The 18507-nt window shown below is 42.6% G+C and overlaps 1 long non-coding RNA gene across 2 annotated transcripts in view; it reads left to right on the top strand.

The window, feature by feature from the left end:
* Nucleotides 1-4807: 4807 nt before the first annotated feature.
* Nucleotides 4808-18507, top strand: part of LOC113027768 (uncharacterized) — a 101927-nt gene continuing 88227 nt past the window's right edge. For both annotated transcript variants that reach the window (XR_013908963.1, XR_003273128.2), the window contains exon 1: nucleotides 4808-4912. This is a non-coding gene — a long non-coding RNA (uncharacterized LOC113027768). The remainder of the gene's footprint in view (nucleotides 4913-18507) is intronic.

The raw sequence follows: 18507 nt of genomic DNA, 5'->3' as shown, positions 1-18507 counted from the left end.
GCCCACTCTCACCTGCGGTCACATGACAGTTACTTTCATTTTCTTCTACATATTCTTCTCCTTGTCACCAAGGTCACCGGTGACTCCAAGTTTTCCCAGCTCCCTCCTCCTTCGCCCTCCTTCCATCGCTCCGCCCCTCCCACCTCTTCGCCCTGATGGCCTCATGAATCATCCCGTCTTCCCCATCGAACTCTCCGACGCCTCTTTCCCACCACAGCCACCCCAACTTCCCCAATCCTTCTTCATTCCCGCTAACAATTTGGTAATGAAATATTGATTTTTAGTTAGATTCAAATGGATGTTATTAACTTTGCATTGATAAATTGTTCTCTCTTTCTCCTGGTCTCTCCCTCTCTGTGTTTTGGATAGAGTGCCGGTAGTAACAGCTGATTAACAGTAAAGCCTGCAGGCCTGATTTTCTTCATGACCTACACGGCTCCTTTTAGAGGCCACTCCCTGTTTACCTCCCGTAGACGTGCAGTCTTTCACCTCCCTGCATTAAAAGCTGTGAATATATACTGATTACCTCCTTCGGCCAATGACACGGGCTCGGAGCGTGTTTTATTGAATGCTGCAGACTCCGATGAAGTGCCCTTTTCAGAGTGAGTCATGCGTGGCATTGCAGCGTCCTCTCCAGCTCAAACATGATCGCTCTATCAGTGCACAAAGAAGTGTTTAGAAGAGAAAAAGGAAATAGGTTGTGTTTCGGTAAAGGTGGCTCACAGAAATGTAAAAATGAAAGAGTAAATGAACAAAAGCAAAGACAACAATAGAAGCGAGGACTCGTTCTGCTCGTTTCCAGCTCCTTTTTTAACTTCTTCTTGAGCAGCTTTGCATGAGTCACCGCTCAGAGTAACCCTTCTTTATCTGACACCGCGGCTCCTCTGACGATCGCTTTCTTCTGATTGGCGGATGAGCCGTCATTGTGGTTTGGTGCTATATAAAGGCGTCCGTCCTCTGGCTCGTTATATCTCAAACAGAAGATCTTTTGATCGTCACAGAATGCAGAAACAAAAACTCGAGCAGTGTCTTTCCTCCTGTTTAACCTCCAGATGTTTCTGGATTGTCCTTTGTGTGCATGATTCTGCTCAGACATCTGGACCTGGGAGTGATTGTTTCACGTGCTCACTGAGCGAGTGAGTGAGGCCGGATGCTAATGATGGTAAAGTAATGACATTTCATTTCACTTTCTGAAATACAACACGTGTGCTTCCTGCTTGCTACGCCGGACATCGCCACACACTTTCACAGCTTCATGCACATGCCACCGCAGCCGTCCCACCCCCACTCCCGTCCGCTATTTAAACCAGCTATCTGACACAAGATGGACGTGGCGGACAGGCAGAGCCCAGGGGACGCAACCGAGGTTGCATATGAGGCGTCCGTTACCAAGAAGGCCATTTACATTTCTCTCTGCGCATTTTCACTGACAGCGACACAATTTCCTGTTCCGTCTGGCGAGCTTTTGACTGCGAGTCAGGGACTGAAATGTAATCTTTGGGTTGGCGGCGTGCTCGGACTCCCCAGAGTATTTCCACACCAAAACCTTAAAGTCTGCTCGGGTAATCTTTTATTCCGGAGGTCTGGGCTGTTCCTCAGCTCCAGAGATGGTGGAGCACTTTAAACCAGGCTGAATAATGTCACAGCTGTGAGATTACTCCACTGCAGAACCATCCACAAAACCTGGACGCCACCACTACAAAGCATGGGCAGAAAAGCAGGGGCTTTGTTTGAGATGCTCACTATATGGATTTTAATATTAAGAGTCTCTAATAATAAATCGACACCATCGTAATAAACACAGTTTTCTCCTCTGAAAGCCGTTTAATTTAATGTGTACTAAAAGACCAAACAGCGCAGTCTGAGCACGTCGCCTTTATTGTGCTTTAACGACAGCTTCTCCAAACTTTCTGTTTGCCTCCTGCTGATGGAACATCACGAGGAGCTCGTTTTATACCCCATAAATCTGTGCACCTCCTTTATGAAGCATCTTTTTAGGAAGAGACTATTTTACCTGCAAATGAAGAGAGTTACTTCTGAATATTTATTTCTGCAGCGTTATGAGTGTGCGAGTCGACCTGGACCGGAGCCGGGGACGAGGTGTTTGAGGTCATGTTGATTTCTCGGGAGAAATGCTCTCGATGGGCTTTTGTAACGAGGAAACACGATCGCTCCGTGCTGCCACTGTGATTTATGTTCAGACAACAAATCACTGAGCCTCAAACATCATGACGCTGTGCACGCCGTGCACTCGGTGACGGTGAGTGGCACAATTTAAATAGATATGCGACTTATCTGTGCTGCTGATACGAGGAAATGTGGAGGATTTCTGCTGCGGAAAGCTGCCGGCTGTTTATTGAGGACAAAATTACATCTTCAGCCAAATCAAACGTTCTCTTTAGTCACTCTGAGCTGTCCGGGCTATTGCTGCTCAATAAAAAAAAACAGCAGTAACCACAGAGGCTTGTGGGTCGTACAGGTGTGAGCAGGTAAAGTCAGGGCTCGATGCAGACCCGCTTTCACTGAGACAAGCAGAGAAGCTTTCTTCAGAGAGTTTCAGTCTGAGACAACAAACCTCCACAAAAGCTCAACGCTGTCGTCTGTACTCATGAAGGCACAACACCAAACGTTCTCACGATCATGGTACAACAAAAAACAGCTGACTGTTTAGATTCTTTTTCTGGGATTCACGGAAAGAAAAGAAGAATCAGCTGATTCCAGATTCACCGACATGTGAAGCGGGCTTTAGTCTCAGCTTACCTGAGGTTACATATGTGCTGGTTAACACGCCAGAGGAAGCAGAGCATGATGGTCCAGTATAGTGTCCTGTTGTTTCTGTTGTTTCTCCTACGACAGCGTGACCTTTGTTAGGTTCAGAAACACCCTCCCCCCGCCGCCTGGCTCAGCGATATAAGGACACATTAAATCAAGATAGGACTGCTCTATTAGGAAGGGAGACGGTCTCATGCTACATGTAGATAACCTTGTGTTATTAGCTCCCTGATGGCCAATCAATACAGCACTTCCTAGCTGCTGAGGATGAACCAAGTCCCTCACCTAGATAATCATCTCTTACTGTCTGAAGCTGAATAATTGGGGGCCTCTCAATCCCAGCGTTGTTGACAGGAATGCTTTGCATATTAAAAACGCTGCACTAACAGTCTATCACTCTGAACAGAGCATAAACATGCATATACATAATATTTGGAGATAATTGAGCTGGGATGCATTCCCGAACCCAGAGGAACCAAAATAGCTCGATAAAACGAGGCCGGGATGTATGGAAGGACTGCTGTTTACGACTGTCTCAGGAAGACAAGTGCAGCAGCGAGCCGAGTCTCTGAAGGCCGTTTCTCTGTGGAGTGGAGACATCATCTTCCCACTGAGCAGCTGGTCCCCAGCCAGTGGGACTGACATGGATGATGACGGTGATGATGTTTAAATGAAACGCTCCCTGTCCATCTGTCCAAGCTTTTACTGCTTTTCTGTGTTCTCGCTTCCTCGTGTGACCACAGTCTCGGGTTATCCATTTCCTGTTCTACTCATAATACCTTGTGATGTCACGTATTCAAACAATAAAGAGCGGCAGTGAAGTAAAGAAGCTGCCTTCAGAGCTGCCATACTTACTTCTCTCAGTGAGTCTCTTTAATTACAGCGATCAGTGACGCAAACATCTAAATACATTCAGGGAGATCACAGAGGCACCCTAAAAGAACACCACCGAATATAACCCAAAGACGAGTCTCTCTGCTGAGGTGCTTATGGGACAAGGCGTTAGAGAAGCTCAAACAGAACAGATGTTTTGATCCTTCCAGTTGTTTTTGTTAAACTCTTCAAAGAAATAATTTTCTCCCAGGCAAGAAATTAAATTCCCCCACTGTGTGTCTCTTTTTGTCCCGTCTCCCTCCCCTCACCCCAAACAATGGCTGCCCCTCCCTGAGCCTGGTTCTGTTGGAGGTTTCTTCCTGTTAAAAGGGAGTTCTTCCTTCCTTCTGTCATTAAGTGCTTGCTCATTGGGGCGTTCATCTCTGTATTATTGTAGAACAACAGTGTAAAGCACTTTGAGGTGACAGTTTGATTTGATTTGGCACTATATAAATAAAATTCAATTGAATTGAAATGTGACCACTGACATATTACTTCTCTGTGTTATATGAGTCAAAGGTATATGGACAAAATGGTGATGGGTAATAGGTGACGGGATATAGTAGTGGTGGACAAGCAGAGGAAGACGGCTGTGATGCAGTGATACTGAATGACAGGAACATCAGGAAGAAGGAACACGAGAAACTGGAGAAATACCAAGGGCTCAGAGAAGAGCTCGAGAAGATGTGCAGGGTGAAGGTAACAGTGGTCCCAGTGGTACCCTATAATTTCCTTGGGGATTAATAAAGTATTTCTGATTCGGATTCTGAATCAGAGCACTAGGTGCAGTGACTCCCAAGCTAGCCGAGTGGCTCCAGCAGATCCCAAGAACAACATCAGAGATCTCTGTCCAGAGAGCGCAGTCCTAGGAACACCCTCAAGCTCCCAGGCCTCTGGTAGAGGACCCAAGCTTGAAGGACAACAGGCCGCCCACAGGGGCAACAGGGGAATTAATTTTTTTTATATGTGGCACTATTATAAAGATAAATACATGAAAATATTTGCCCCCCATTTTATTTTTATGCTTAAAGTCACTTTCTTAGGAAAGACTAAAATGGTAAATGGTAAATGGCCTGTATTTATATACTGTTACTACTGTTATTGTCTATTGTGCTGTAATATATGTTTCGCCAGCAGAGGGCGCTCAGTGTCTTACGCATCAGCAGCTGACAGCTCAGTAGAAGAAGTGTGGTCAGTACGTGTTGAGGCAGCGTACAGCCCACGTACCGAGTGGCTTTTGTTAACCTGCCTTCTCTGTTTTTTACAGGTAAGCTGGGTTGAAAATAATATATAAGTTATAGACAAAAGTAGCAATCAATCATAAACGTCTTACAGTGTAACAGATGTCAAGCTAAAGAGTGAATTCATGAGTTTAAGGGTTCGTAAAAATGAATCGCCACCAGATGTCTGCAAAAATGGCGGACTCGCAGTCCGTGGCGATCGTGGTAATGAACCCGAGAACTGTTTCATGTCTTTGTGAGTTAAAAGGATATAAGCTAACTACTGAGGGATGTACGTGACGACAGTGAAAGCACGAGCTTATGGCCAAACCTTCTTTGAACAGAGTCAATGTGTGGAAACGGAAATGGTAAGCTAAATGTAAAGTCAGGCTAGTGGAGCACACGTGTTACTATACCTGTGCTAATTCAGTTATTAGACTGTGCTGTAAGTCTGCAGAGCCGCACTGTGTATTTTTTGGACAGTCTGAGAAAATGTAAATCGCTTTGTTCTTTTCATTAAGAGCGAATGGAACAGAGTTAGAAAACAACTTAATGAATTTCCTCAAAATTGATGTGCTTTGTGAATGGGGTTTTGGAGTTGACGTCACGCCGCAGTGCATTGTGGGAGCGCGGCACCATTGTAGCAGGCCACGAATCAAAACAAACACTATGTTGGAAGGAAGATTTCTACAAACCACACTTAAAAGCAGCTCAAAAGAAAAAGGACGCTATGGAGACAGATTGCGTCCAGATGCAAAGAGACGGTACTTGCAAAAAATAGCGTGCATGGGAAATGTGGACCCGTATGAAATAACGGCAGTGGAGTAGAAACCCTGAAGATCAGTCGCGATTGACTTAGCCTGATATATTTTCCTACCTTGTCTGTGGAGTAAGCGCATACACGGCGAACCAATTTCGCAATTATAAATGTTTGGAGGCGCACATCCAGTTCACCAAGGATCGGGTACAAGATTTGGCTATTTTTAAGCCTCCACGTCGTGACTACGCCGTCATTCAAACAAAGGTAAGTCAGCTTGAGTACTGCGAGTAAAATGTGTTTGATTTTCCCCCGAACATTCACATTAGTGCAGCATAAATTCATTCATGAGGGGGAAATTACAGTGAGAACATGTAGAGGCTCTGTTAGATAGATAACATAGTGAGTTCAGTGCATTGATGTGACATTGTCCTGAAGGATGTAGTTATTCTCTATGGTTAAAGAAATTTCACTAATTAATTTACATTTATTATAAATAATCCTACTTATACATATTGCTTAAGTGTTTGTCCTGTGTAACTACAAATATTTTTGGTTTTATACATTGATCAATGACCTGCAGAATCTCCTTATCATATTAAGTGATTCATAATTGTCACTTAAAGTCAAACTTTATGCTTTCTCCATCTTGAAAGTGATTACATCCTTGCATTACATACTTTAGGTTAATTTTTTGCTGGCAGATTAAAACAACAAAACCAAAAACAGGCAGATTTAGAATATAGCATGCAGCATCCTATAGTTGATACATAAAAACACTTTATTTGTTTCATTTATGATAAATGGATTAGAAAGTAGATAAAACACATCGGCCTTGCCTCATTAAAGTTCTTGTCTTTAAAGAACTTTGTGTGTGTTTCAGGTCCTGCACTCTCAAAGACTGAGTGAACCAGCATTGCAGCTGTGGGTCACTGTGAGCATCACAGGGAAGGTTGAAGCCGCCCACTGCAGCTGTATGGCCGGAGTCGTGGAGACCTGCACCCACGTCACTGCTCTTCTGTTTAAAGTAGAAGCAATAGTGTTGATTCGTGGCACAAGGACTGTTACAGATGAACCTGCATACTGGGCTTTGCTGGGTAATGTGACCAAGATACAGTCAGTGGTTGGCTATAAGATAGACTTCTCCTCTTCAGCTGCCCAAAAAGAGTATCTCAATCAAAACATAAACAGACCATCTGTAGTGACAGGGAAAAGAAGCCGTCCTCAGAAAAGAAAAATTCCACCTGCTACTGTGAAGGAGTGTTGTCTGAACTGATGGGAAAATATTTCTCCAAGCATAGTTCTGTTCTGAATAACCGATGATGTTGTATTTAGGGGTTTACATTTATGCCTCAAGTGCATTGCCATGTAAATAATTTGCATTTACTGAATATGTACTTACTAAGTACCACTGTTCAAAAGTTGAATAAAGAAACAAACGTTTGCCTTTTTTAAAATTATTAAAACCACTTTGTAGAACATCACATCAGTTACAATGTAGATTCCATGTTGTTTATAGTATACAAATGACAAAATGTTCACATAAAATCATGACAGCATTTAAATAATATCACCCACTACTAGCATTCTGTTATTTACTGTCACTACATATACAGCACAAGACTTTTAAGAGTATTAAACGAGCATTTTCCCTGGTTTTACTACCACACTGGGGCACGTTCACCCTCACATGGAAGATGTAATCTGATTGGCATGGTGGTATGTAGCATGTAGTTTGAAGCAGGGATTTCGGAGTGCCCCATGTGTAGGAACCCACTCAGGATTTGTTTCATCCATTTCATAGGCTGGTTTGCCTGCAATAATGAAAAACAATTAGCAACTCTATAAATAGAACGTAAATCTACAAAATCACTCATTAGGATGTTTGTTCTAATTTGCTATGACCTCAGAGCGCATTGAAAATGAAACTAATAGGTTATAAAGAGTAATATGAACTTATTTAAATCTCACCTTAATGAAAATGTCTGGAGCACCAACAGATATCTGGGGATGGTAGAGAACTGGATATCAGCTCGTCTCACAGCTGCTATCCAGGCTAGATGCCTTCTTTTGGTAACATCCAATACATGAGCTCCCTCACATTGCTTCCAGGTGGAAAAGGATAAAAACAGAGCCCATTTTCCAGCTTATTCCCTTCCCGATCATGCGATATAACATTACAACCGACAACACAGCAAGCGCGAACTATTACTTATGCTTTTGCTCCTTAGCCCTTTGTTTGGCCTGCTAAAATGGCGCCTCGGCAGCCACGCCCCCTCCCATGACATCACGCTCCAAAGCCACCTGGTGGACAAATACCGCAACTGCAACTGTTAAGGTTCCAAATTGTTTGTGAGCCATGCTGTTGTCAATTTGGTATGTGTATTAATGAAAACATTCTCATAGTGGTAATTGTCAACATGTGTTTTGATTGTAAGCAGTACTAGCATGTATCCTGAAAGTTACAGGCACTTTGATGCATGGCTAGTAACTTTATTCACGAGTAGCATTTTTAGTTAGCATGCTAAGCTAATATTCGTTAGCTAGTCGGGTGCTTTTTGACTTGTACTCAGCTCTGTTTCTCTGTGAGATTGTAATTGTTCTAATTCTTAACGGAACTGAATGTTTACTTTGGATCAGGTAGGCACTGTTAAGTACAAGTTTTAGTTGATGCTGTTGTATTAAAAATGATGAAGAATGATGTTTGTTTTATAAGAGAAAAGCTGTTTTTATATGTTATTGTTGTTGTTGGTTAGGAAAAAGGAGATATAATGTCTCTCATTTCTCAGTTACCATAAGGAGAAAAATAAATAAATAATACTGCCACTACATGATCACAGGTTTGGTTTCAGCTAGAACATTTAAAGAAAGTCGATGTTGTGTTGGAGAAATATATATTAGTCTTTTGTTAAGTGTTATGTTTGGGAAAAAAAGGAAAATACTCCCAGGCTGGTGAACTGAATGTTGCAGTTGCTTTTCACACTGTTGATGACGACTGTGTGCTGTTTTCTTTGTACCAGTTGCCAGAATAAAGAGGGAGCCCAGAGTAAGGGCAAGTCCAGCGTTGCAGTGCCGTCCTTTCTACTTGGGCATATCACACCACATGCACCATAGACTCACAGAACAGCAGCAGCTACACGAATACTGTAGAGATATATTAAAAAGCATTTATTTAAACTGAATCTAGTTTGATAAATGCAGTTCAAATTGATAAATCGGATAAAACAGTAGTTAAAAACCGTATAAAGCTGTAGTCAGAGTTCATGTTGGTATTCGTCCGTACAATAAAATGATTTTTGTGATTCAGTCGGTTCATAAAAGTGATATAAAACTGTATAAATATCGAGAAGGTAATCTTGTTGGTTATAATAGGAACTGGTTCAGTACTACTGTGTTGTTGTTTTACAGTGCAAGTGTAAAACGGTGTAGAAGGAGTGTTGTCAGTACGTGATGAGGCAGTGTACTGTTAACCTGATGTTTCTGTTTTTTACAGTTTCTGTAAAAATTAATGTTGCACTGGAGATGAGTTGGCCCATCGTTTTCTACAGTGTAACATTTAACACCCAGCTCGCACCTGCGGGCGGTTTATCCTTCAAGCTCGGGTCCTCTACCAGAGGCCTGGGAGCTTGAGGGTCCTGCGCAGTATCCTAGCTGTTCCCAGGACTGCGCTCTTCTGGACAGAGATCTCCGATGTTGTTCCCGGGATCTGCTGGAGCCACTTGAAGGTATCGAAGAATCCATAGGTCCCTCATCCTATTCATGTAACCCCTTCCCCAGGGTTACTTGCATAGTAGCATTCCAACAACGCCCTGTTTTCGTGTCTTGCCCACCGATGCCTTCTTGTTCCAGTAGCCCACTTTTCGTCAGGGTGCCCTGGTTCCTCAACACCTGGCGCGGACCTTGTTGATCCGAGCGACGTCTGAGCCGGCATGCCTTCATATTTATCTGTTACGCACTGCTGGCATGGTCTCTGCGCACAGAAAATCTGCGTTGCGCACAAAAAAAATCTAACCTGAATTGCAATTAAAATTAAAAGTTTAACAATTCTGTTTTGCACTGTTAGTCAGTGAGTGACTGGCTGCTCCCGTAAGGGATTAGAACGATGCCACCTTATCCCATAGTCCAGCCAATGATGCGATTCACATTCGTATATACGCAGCTAATCCACGTGGTTGACAGGCTCTGACAGCGTCCTTATGTGCCGACACCGGTGTTTTAGCGAGCAAAGCGGCTGATGTGGAGTGAAGCCACGTTAATGACAACGTGCACAACCATTTGAGATGTGAGCAGGACAGACGGAACAACTGAAAAGTGTGGACTTTATACCAGTTTTTAAATTGTGTTGATCGGCCACGTAAAACCAGAGTTATGATAAAAATAACTGCACTGTTTGGTTTTCTTCCTGAATACTGTCGTTGTTTATATTTACTGCGGGAAGAAATGGTAAAAACGGCGTTTTATAAGGAAAATGCTCGAAAGCCTGTGAGCAAAAACCCCCACCCTTTCCTATTGGTGGAAAATGTACCATGTTGACCAATCAAAAAATTATATGGCAACGTGGCATCTAGTTGTTTAGGAAGGGGGAAGTTTTAGGAGTGATGGCGTGGTTTTGAGATGTGAGAGATTTGGGTCATTTTGCGCAAATCTTGTGTAGTTAGTGTGTAGTGTAGTCAATAGTTTTGTGTGTGTCAGAACAATGAGGCGCCTGCTGAGTGTTACAGGTGTTACAGCAGTGATACATCTGCTGCTGTCAGGCCTGCAGGTATCAGGCTGTTGTTCTCCTTCATCTCATAGTGGACAGAAATTATTTTTTGGAGCGGCACAAATAATTTGTGTGGCATCAGATTTGATGCAGAACAGCTGATTGTTCTGTAAATAGTTTGAAAGGTTTATTAAAAAATTGCTTTGGCTGCATTTTTAGGTAAACAGCTGCCAAACACTTTGTTGTTTGCATAACTCAGTTACTTTTTTGAAGTAGCTATATAATTAATTGCCCAACACTGGTCATTATTTACTGTATTTTGCAGACAGAGAGTTACAGACTCTCTCCCAGACCACAGACTCATCATACAGTCAGAGCTTTATAAAAGAAAAAAAAAGTTGTTTTCATACTTCCAATAGTGTTAACATGCTGCACAGGTCATGAACAAGATTTTTTACATTTTCATTGTAATTGGGCTAAAACACTTAATTAAAAGTCTAACATAAATGCTGTAATTTGATTATTTTAATAAACGATGTAACTTGGATGGATTCGATGCTGGCGTGACCACAGTGCACACGTCTGCTGTTCCTCACAGTGGTCCAAGGGACCGCTCAGGGAGTTTGTGTGTTCGCTCAGACACATGAAAAATTAGGGGGGAACATTGCATCCGTGCTGTTTTTACATCTAGACTGGATTACTGCAACTTGTTATGTTGTTGGATTGAGCCAAACACGACTGCACCTGCTAGACTCAGGGAACGTGGTCATGTTCTTAAGATATGATTGACTACGATTGGCTCTTAGAGGCGACGGTGTATTTTCAGTCACAGCCCTAAAACTCCGGAGTCGTCTCCCTCGCTTCTTTTCATGAGCTTTTGCAGCTTCAGACTAGCTTTAACTTAGTATGACCTTTTCCCCAGGGCATCTCTTTTACTTTTATTATTTTCATTTTTATTATTTACTGGTTTTAATTGGTCAGTCTTGTTTGTTGATGAGCTTACCGGTCAGTGTCTGTTGTGTTTGAATGTGCTGTACAAATAAACTGTGGAACTATTTCACAATTAGAGCTGGGCGATAGAACGATAACGATATGTATCGCGATATAACTTTTACTCGATAGAGAAATTAAGCTATCGCGATAGACCTCGCCGCTCTTGTCCTCTTAAAAAAAAAAAAAAAAAAAAAAAAGGTCAGCCAATCTAAATTAAGTAGCGCAGAGCCGAACCAATCACAGCCGCAGCGTCACGTCGCGTGACTTGTTACGTACAGCACAAGTGCCAAGCCGCACGTGTGTTTGTTTGGGAAGCAGCCAGCGCGTAATGGAGGAAATGAGTGTGCCGACTAGAAAAATCAACCGAGCGTGACCGAAGAGAAAACAGATGATGGTTCCAACGCCGGAGAGATTGTCGAACGGAAGAGCCATAGAAGTTCCGTAGTGTGAAGGTATTTCGGCTATTTCAAGTCTGACAAAAAACAGAGTAGCGTGCACTGGAAATTGTGCCGAAAGCAAGTCTGGAAATACAATAAACTGGTGCATGCGTCACACTGTGCGCCACGTTATTGTTTCGGTGAAATGAATTTCTACAATACTGTTAATTCTACTCTCTGCAGTGTTTAAATGCTTACATATACACACAGTTACTGTCCGTCCACACATACGACTCGGTTCTGCTTCTATGCCCCAGCTTTGTTTACTTTTTCCCACCGAGGCTTCTAGACTTCTGATTGGCCAACATTTCTGCACGGTTAGGAATCTAGCGCCACCTGCTGCTTTGGCATGTTCATAGCAGCGTTTTCCTTCATTTCTGCCTTTATGTGTGGACGGGATTATTTTTAAAACGAAAACGGAAAATCTCCGTTTTCAAAAATACCCGTGTACGTGTGGACGTAGCCTCAGTCTCTGACTGGAAGCGCTAATTCGTCATTCGGCTTTTGTCAGACTAAAGTAACTGTTAAAACTGTTTGAAAAGCTAAGCTATACAACAAGGAGAGATCGAGAATTTCCTTTTAGTTCTCAGTTTATTTGATATTGACAAAAGTTAGTCAGTTTTGTCTGTTCTCCTGTAAAACAAACTAAGATTTATTTTTAGAATTAATATTTTGTTTCTAAGTGGAATTGACAGTTTAGTCTGTTTCATTTGTTCTGTTTTGAAACTTAAACGCTTTAGCGGCTGCCTTTTGTGTAGTTTGCAATATTTGCCTTTATTTATCTGAAAAATTCTCATGTTCCTTAAGTACATCTACCCTGTTGAACTTATTATGGGAAATAAATATTTAAATAAAAACAAGCTGCTGATTATTTCACATTTTACTTGTGAGCAACGGCACATTTAAATCTTACAAATATAGTTATTTGGCTTATATCGTGATAGATATCGTTATCGCCTGAAATGAAAAAAACATATCGTGATATGAAAAAATCTCATATCGCCCAGCTCTATTCACAATATTTTGCAAACGCTTTCACTCAAAGACTCACAAAGGACTCAGAATTCATGTTTAATTATGTTGAAATGGCATCTTTACTTCAGAAAACGACAGTGTGCCTGCGCTCTCAGCTTAGTTTGTACGTAAAGCAATAGAGGTGACATCACTACCATCAAGAAGTCCACCATGCACTAAAAAAACCCATCGCACTGATCATCATCAGCGTGTTAACCAGCACTCGCACACCTACACAACACGTGATGTCCTACACGTGCTTTCTGGTTTTACCTGATAAAACTCCAACAAAGCATCTTTAAAATGAACGTGTGGAAATAAATCTGAATTCCTACCATCTCCGTTTGGCGGTCCGTGATGCACTCACAGCTCCCTGCGGTGTGGCAAAGCCAGCAGACATATCAGGACGCCAGAAGTGAAAGTTCAGATGGAGAGTTTTAAAACTGAAGGACTGATGGTAACCGGGCGCTGCCATCCACCTCTTTTGTCTAGACGGGAGTTTCTGGAGGTCGCTCAGTGGGTCTCTATGGAATCAGACGTTGGCAGGCGGGGTAAATTTTATATAGCTGTCATGTCTCCGTCTCTGCCTCCCATGGTGATACTGAGGGCATGAATGTTTGTGCCAGCCTTACAAGGGCAACATCAAACCGCTGTGTGAGTGTCAGAGTGAGAGGAGGGCTGCTCTAATATCCAAACTTATGGAGATAACTGCCAGAAGTGACAGTCAGCCCAGCTCCCACCCACGGGAGCGGCTGTTCCTGGGGCACGACTGTGGCCGAGCACCAAGGGACTCGAAGCTAAGCCTTCCACTTGGAGGGGTTGGGGGTGGACGCTGTCATCGCTGGATCAGTAGAGGAAGAGGACTCCATGGACCGAGGTTCAGTACAGAGCACTCAGGGGATGATTCACATGGAGCACAGAAGCTGCGTACAGCACAGACATTATAAACCGCAGCATCAGCTGCTTTAGGAGTGCGTGAAATGTTTGCCCCATAGGCTGAGGTCGAACCTTAAAGAGCTCGAACACCAGCGGGAGCAAAATTTCAGTTTAAAGACCCGTAGACCCCCCCCCCCACTGCACAGCTTCCTGCCAACAGAAGCAGATTTAAAAAAACAACAACAACAAAACAACTGATATTAAAATTCAGTTTTGTTTGTATTCCGCTAAATCACAACCACAGTCATTCCCTGCATACTGTGTGCTAGCCTCTGATTGGTTGGCAAACACACCCAAAGGCATCATAGGAATTCTCTGAGGCATGCTAACTAAACAGGAAGTGCTGTTTCCTACACAGGATGGAGGCCTTCAGTGTTGGCTCTGCCATGGTGTCCTGTAAAGAGTTTTAGGACAGTGATGGAGCTTCTGTCAGAGTCATTAGTGGAACAAACTGCTTTGAGGATGATGTAAGCGTTGTTGTGCAGCAGCGATGTTGAACCTGCTGTAGATATCGAGTGCTGTGAAAGCGAACGTGACCTCTGTGACTCCGGGCTGGTTTCTGTGTGAACATCAGTCACACCACATGTCTGGAGGTCACTGTGGGTGTGTTTGAACTGGGTCACAGCATAGTTGCCAGCTTCCTGCATTAAAACTGCTGTTAAGCTAAGCTAAAGCTAATCTTTGGCCTATAATGAGTGTCTGTAACTTTGTGCATTTTTACACAAATTGCCACGTGACAACACTACTGTGAAAGTAAGAGGATGATAAGATGTACGAGTCACAGTGAAGACGGCGTTCCTCCTTCAGTGCTATTAGACACAGATTCTCTGAAACTCTTTCTACTCGAACATTTTCCCTCATGTGTTGTTTGTTTTTCTGACACTTCCCTCCAAACTTTCTTGTTGCCGTCCCTTTAGATTGAGAACGATTCCGATCATCAGACCATTCGATAATTATTAAAGATGCAAGCTAACCTGAACCAAGTCTTCGCCTGTTCTGTAGGGGTGGCTGGAGGTCAGGAGGTTGAGCAGGTCTACTAATCTAAATTGATTCAAAGTAGGGCTGAGCGATATGGCCTAAAATTCATATCGCGATATAATTTGAAGCATGTGTGGTAACGATATATTCTTTTCTTCTGTATAACATATTTTCCACACTAAAAATCCTTTAATTTTCTCAAAAATCTAGAGTGTGCCTTATGTATGAGTTCTGGTTGTGCTTACTGACCTCGAACCGATTTTGGCTGCAGAAATCTGTTAAAAAATGTTTTAGTACAACTTTGATAAGCTGCACTGCTTGATGGATTGTCAGAGCATTACGGCTGCCGTAGTGAGGAGCTTCGCGGAGTAATCTGGGTCCAAAACTCCGTCCCCTTCAGGTCCCAAAGTCAAACGAACACTAAGAGTTAAAAATGGTCTAAATTCTTTCATCTTTAATTAAATCATCAGCGTTGCTGCTTTATCGGGTGTAACAATAAATTTTTACATCCAGGCATCCATGAAAACAGAAGTTATTAAATTTAACGGTGTTAGAAGTTAGAAGGAAGTTAGCTCGCTAGTTTCCACCTAAACATTTCATACCATGTTCTGACTGAGAGATTTTTGAAACTAATTCAAACGTACAGCTCTGCTACCACTTCCAACATAAATGAAGACAGAAAACTAAACAGCAGTGGTGTTTGCAGGGTTACTGAAGTTGGTATATAATGTTGTGCTACGTGATTGCTAGCGACACAGCTATGTTAGCATAACATTAGCACAGTGAAGCTGGAGGATGAACACCAACTTTTTTTTCCACTCGATAAAAGGTAATGTGAGGGATTCTGGTGGTCAGGGACAAATGCAATCGCATAGCAGGATGCTATACACGGGGCAAACTTCAGTCAGGAGAACAACTGAGATCATTCATCCACAATACGAGGTTAGTTGTTAATATACTGCAACAACATGGGAACAGAACAGCTGCCAGAGAATTCAACATTAATGAATCAAAGTTACGGAAGTGGAGGAAGCGCAGTTTTTGGCTTTCCCCATATTTCAAAAGTGCTTCATCTCTTTGCTATGACTGTCGCCCGCCATAATTTAAAGATGATAATGGTTTTAGCCGCTGCGATGCTTTCGACCAAAACAGGCGCAGCTTGATGACATCATCAACATGCGCTATTGCGATAGAGCGATATAGTCAAAGTCTCTATCGTTGGCCAAATTTATATCGTTTCTATCGTATATTGTTTATATCGCCCACCCCTAATTCAAAGTATCTTTGGGCAACATACCACACCCCAAACAGCTTTTTGATGCATTCGTTGGACTGTGAATGTTAGGTAGAAAGCACTCAGACATAGAAACAGTGCTCGGGTGAATGTTTTTCAAAGCACAGAGTGCTCCGGCAAAACAGAAGAGAACTGTATAAGAAGCAGTTCATTTTCACTTCAGGTCTCTTTTCTTTTAGTGTGTCGCTGGTTTGTATTTACACACATGTGCACCGGCACAGATGTGGGGTTCCTTCAAATGAGTTCGCAGGTGCCTCAGCTTCATTAGCTTTATAGTTTTCATTTTAACTGTCCACCTCTGGCTTTGGTAAGATGATGAATAATGATGGTCCGGCTGTGTTAAGTTAACTTTCGGCTGAACTTTAACTCATTTCCATTGTTCTGGTAATTGTGTCTGTTTTCTTGTTTGGTGTATCTATGTAAGCTAAAGCTGGACTCATTCATGTTTCCACATGAAGCACATATCAGGAAACAGATGATTGTTCACTGCTCTGTTGTGATACTCATGTAATCCAGCATCACTCAGGCTTTTTACTGGAGAGCTGGCAGCAGATTAATTATGGTGGCTGGTGGGATATTGCTTTCACATTCAAACAGCCAAAGATATGTACTGATATTAAGATAACTTACTAACATCATAAACGGCGATTCAGGCGTGTAGATATGTAACCCAAATCTGTGGAAGTGTCTCAGGTGACCATCAGCTGACATCATCCCATCCAGAATGGTTGAGATATTAAAATATTCTATGAATATTTTACATTTGAACTGATGGTCGACGTTCCACAACCCTGCTCTCTGTGTGACGTCAGTTGGAGACGCAGCTCGATGTCAGAGCTGAGGCTGCTCCTTCAGCTCCTCTGGGACGTTCAGTAAACGGTGCGAGCGCTAGCAGGCGGCAGGGTAGATGTGTGCAGATGGTATTGACGGTATAGTGACAGCATGTTGATTATCCAGCCTGTGGGAGGCTGGGGCCTGTCTGGACGTCAGATGGGAGTCACAGCACAGAGGAGTGATGAGACAATCATACGGAGAGGGAGAGGGAGAGGAGGGCACATGTCAGGGCCAGAGGACGAAGACTATCAGCTGTCTGTCTCAGCTGACACGCACACAGTGCGATCCTGATCAGATTAGCTGCAGTGACACTCGAACATGAACTTCAGGAACAGCCTGTAGCACCCCCGGCTCTCGTGTGATGTGTTAAAGATGAAGATTACAGCGCGGCTCTCCTGCAGATCTATTCAGGCTTTGTATATTTATCAGCTCGTCGTTCTGTTTCACAGCCTCTGCTCGGTATCAGTTCCTGCTGTGTTTAATGTAATGATGTGCATCGAGCCCCCTTACAGACAGGAGCTTTGCGACGCCTATATATCTATTCTTTTTTTAACATCGCCCCCATCAGGGTTCAAATCTGCTGAAATGAGCATCTTCTATTATTTGTATAATGTTTAATTATGCATTAGGTTGTGGTGGGTGCATTAAAAGATTCAAGTAAAATCCTCATTACATTTGCATAAGTGACAACGTTTAAATGAGTACAAATGCATAGGCTGAAGTCCATTTAGTACCCATACATGAAAGAGCCCACATTAGTTTTATTCATTTCATTTTCAAAGTTCTAAAACTTGAGGTAAACATACCCAAACAGATTCAATCTGACCTGAAACTTCCATAAGAAGAGCATCAATATTAATAATAGACCTTAATGGGCTTATAACGTAGTTGGATTGATGGGTTAATTTAAACTAATTAAAAGTCCCGCACCTCTATTTTAACAAGCTTCCTCCAACGGAAGCTTTCCAGCCCGTGAGGACATTCAGTAAGGGTAAAATGTAAATAGACAGGATATTTTTTATTTATATTTGTGTTGTTCAGCTTTAAAAGATCATTTAAACAGTAAACTGAACATTGAAGAACATCTAATGTAGATGTCAATTTTGTTAAAACAGGAAATAAAGACTGTAAACATTATGTAATGATACAAAATCTCCATCCAATCAGGTTAATTAGTGAAATAATTGGGTCCAATAAGAGCAAATCAGGTTCTCGGGTAGCACTGAATAGGGCTGGGCCATATCATTATCTTTCACGGTAATACCGGTATGATGTTGGGCAACGATAAGAAAATGAAATATGGCGATAGAATATGGGTAAAACGCGCATGTGCAGCGCCTTTGTTTACATACGCACACGCCGGAAAAAGCATGGCGGCGACGGAGAATGAGAAGAGCGAAAGTGGATCGTTGAATGAAACCAATGAACCAGAACTGGTTTGTAAAAATGCTGCAGCTTCAGTGGTGTGGAACTGGTTTAGCTTTCATCTGTCAGATACATAACAAAGCACTATTTTTGGTAGCGCATGCTAGCGGGCCGTCGTTATTACCGTGTTGTTTGGAAAATACGGCGCACTTAAAATCAATCCTTTGATTTTTCTGAAAGTCGACAGAGCCCCTTATAATCCCGTGTGCCTTATGTATGAACTCTGGTTGTGTTTACTGACCTGGAAACGATTTTATGTGCACGGCGCTCGA

The sequence above is a fragment of the Astatotilapia calliptera genome, chromosome 1 (genome assembly GCF_964374335.1).
Source record: "Astatotilapia calliptera chromosome 1, fAstCal68.1, whole genome shotgun sequence".
NCBI lineage: Eukaryota > Metazoa > Chordata > Actinopteri > Cichliformes > Cichlidae > Astatotilapia > Astatotilapia calliptera.
This window is presented reverse-complemented; position numbering and strand designations above follow the sequence as displayed.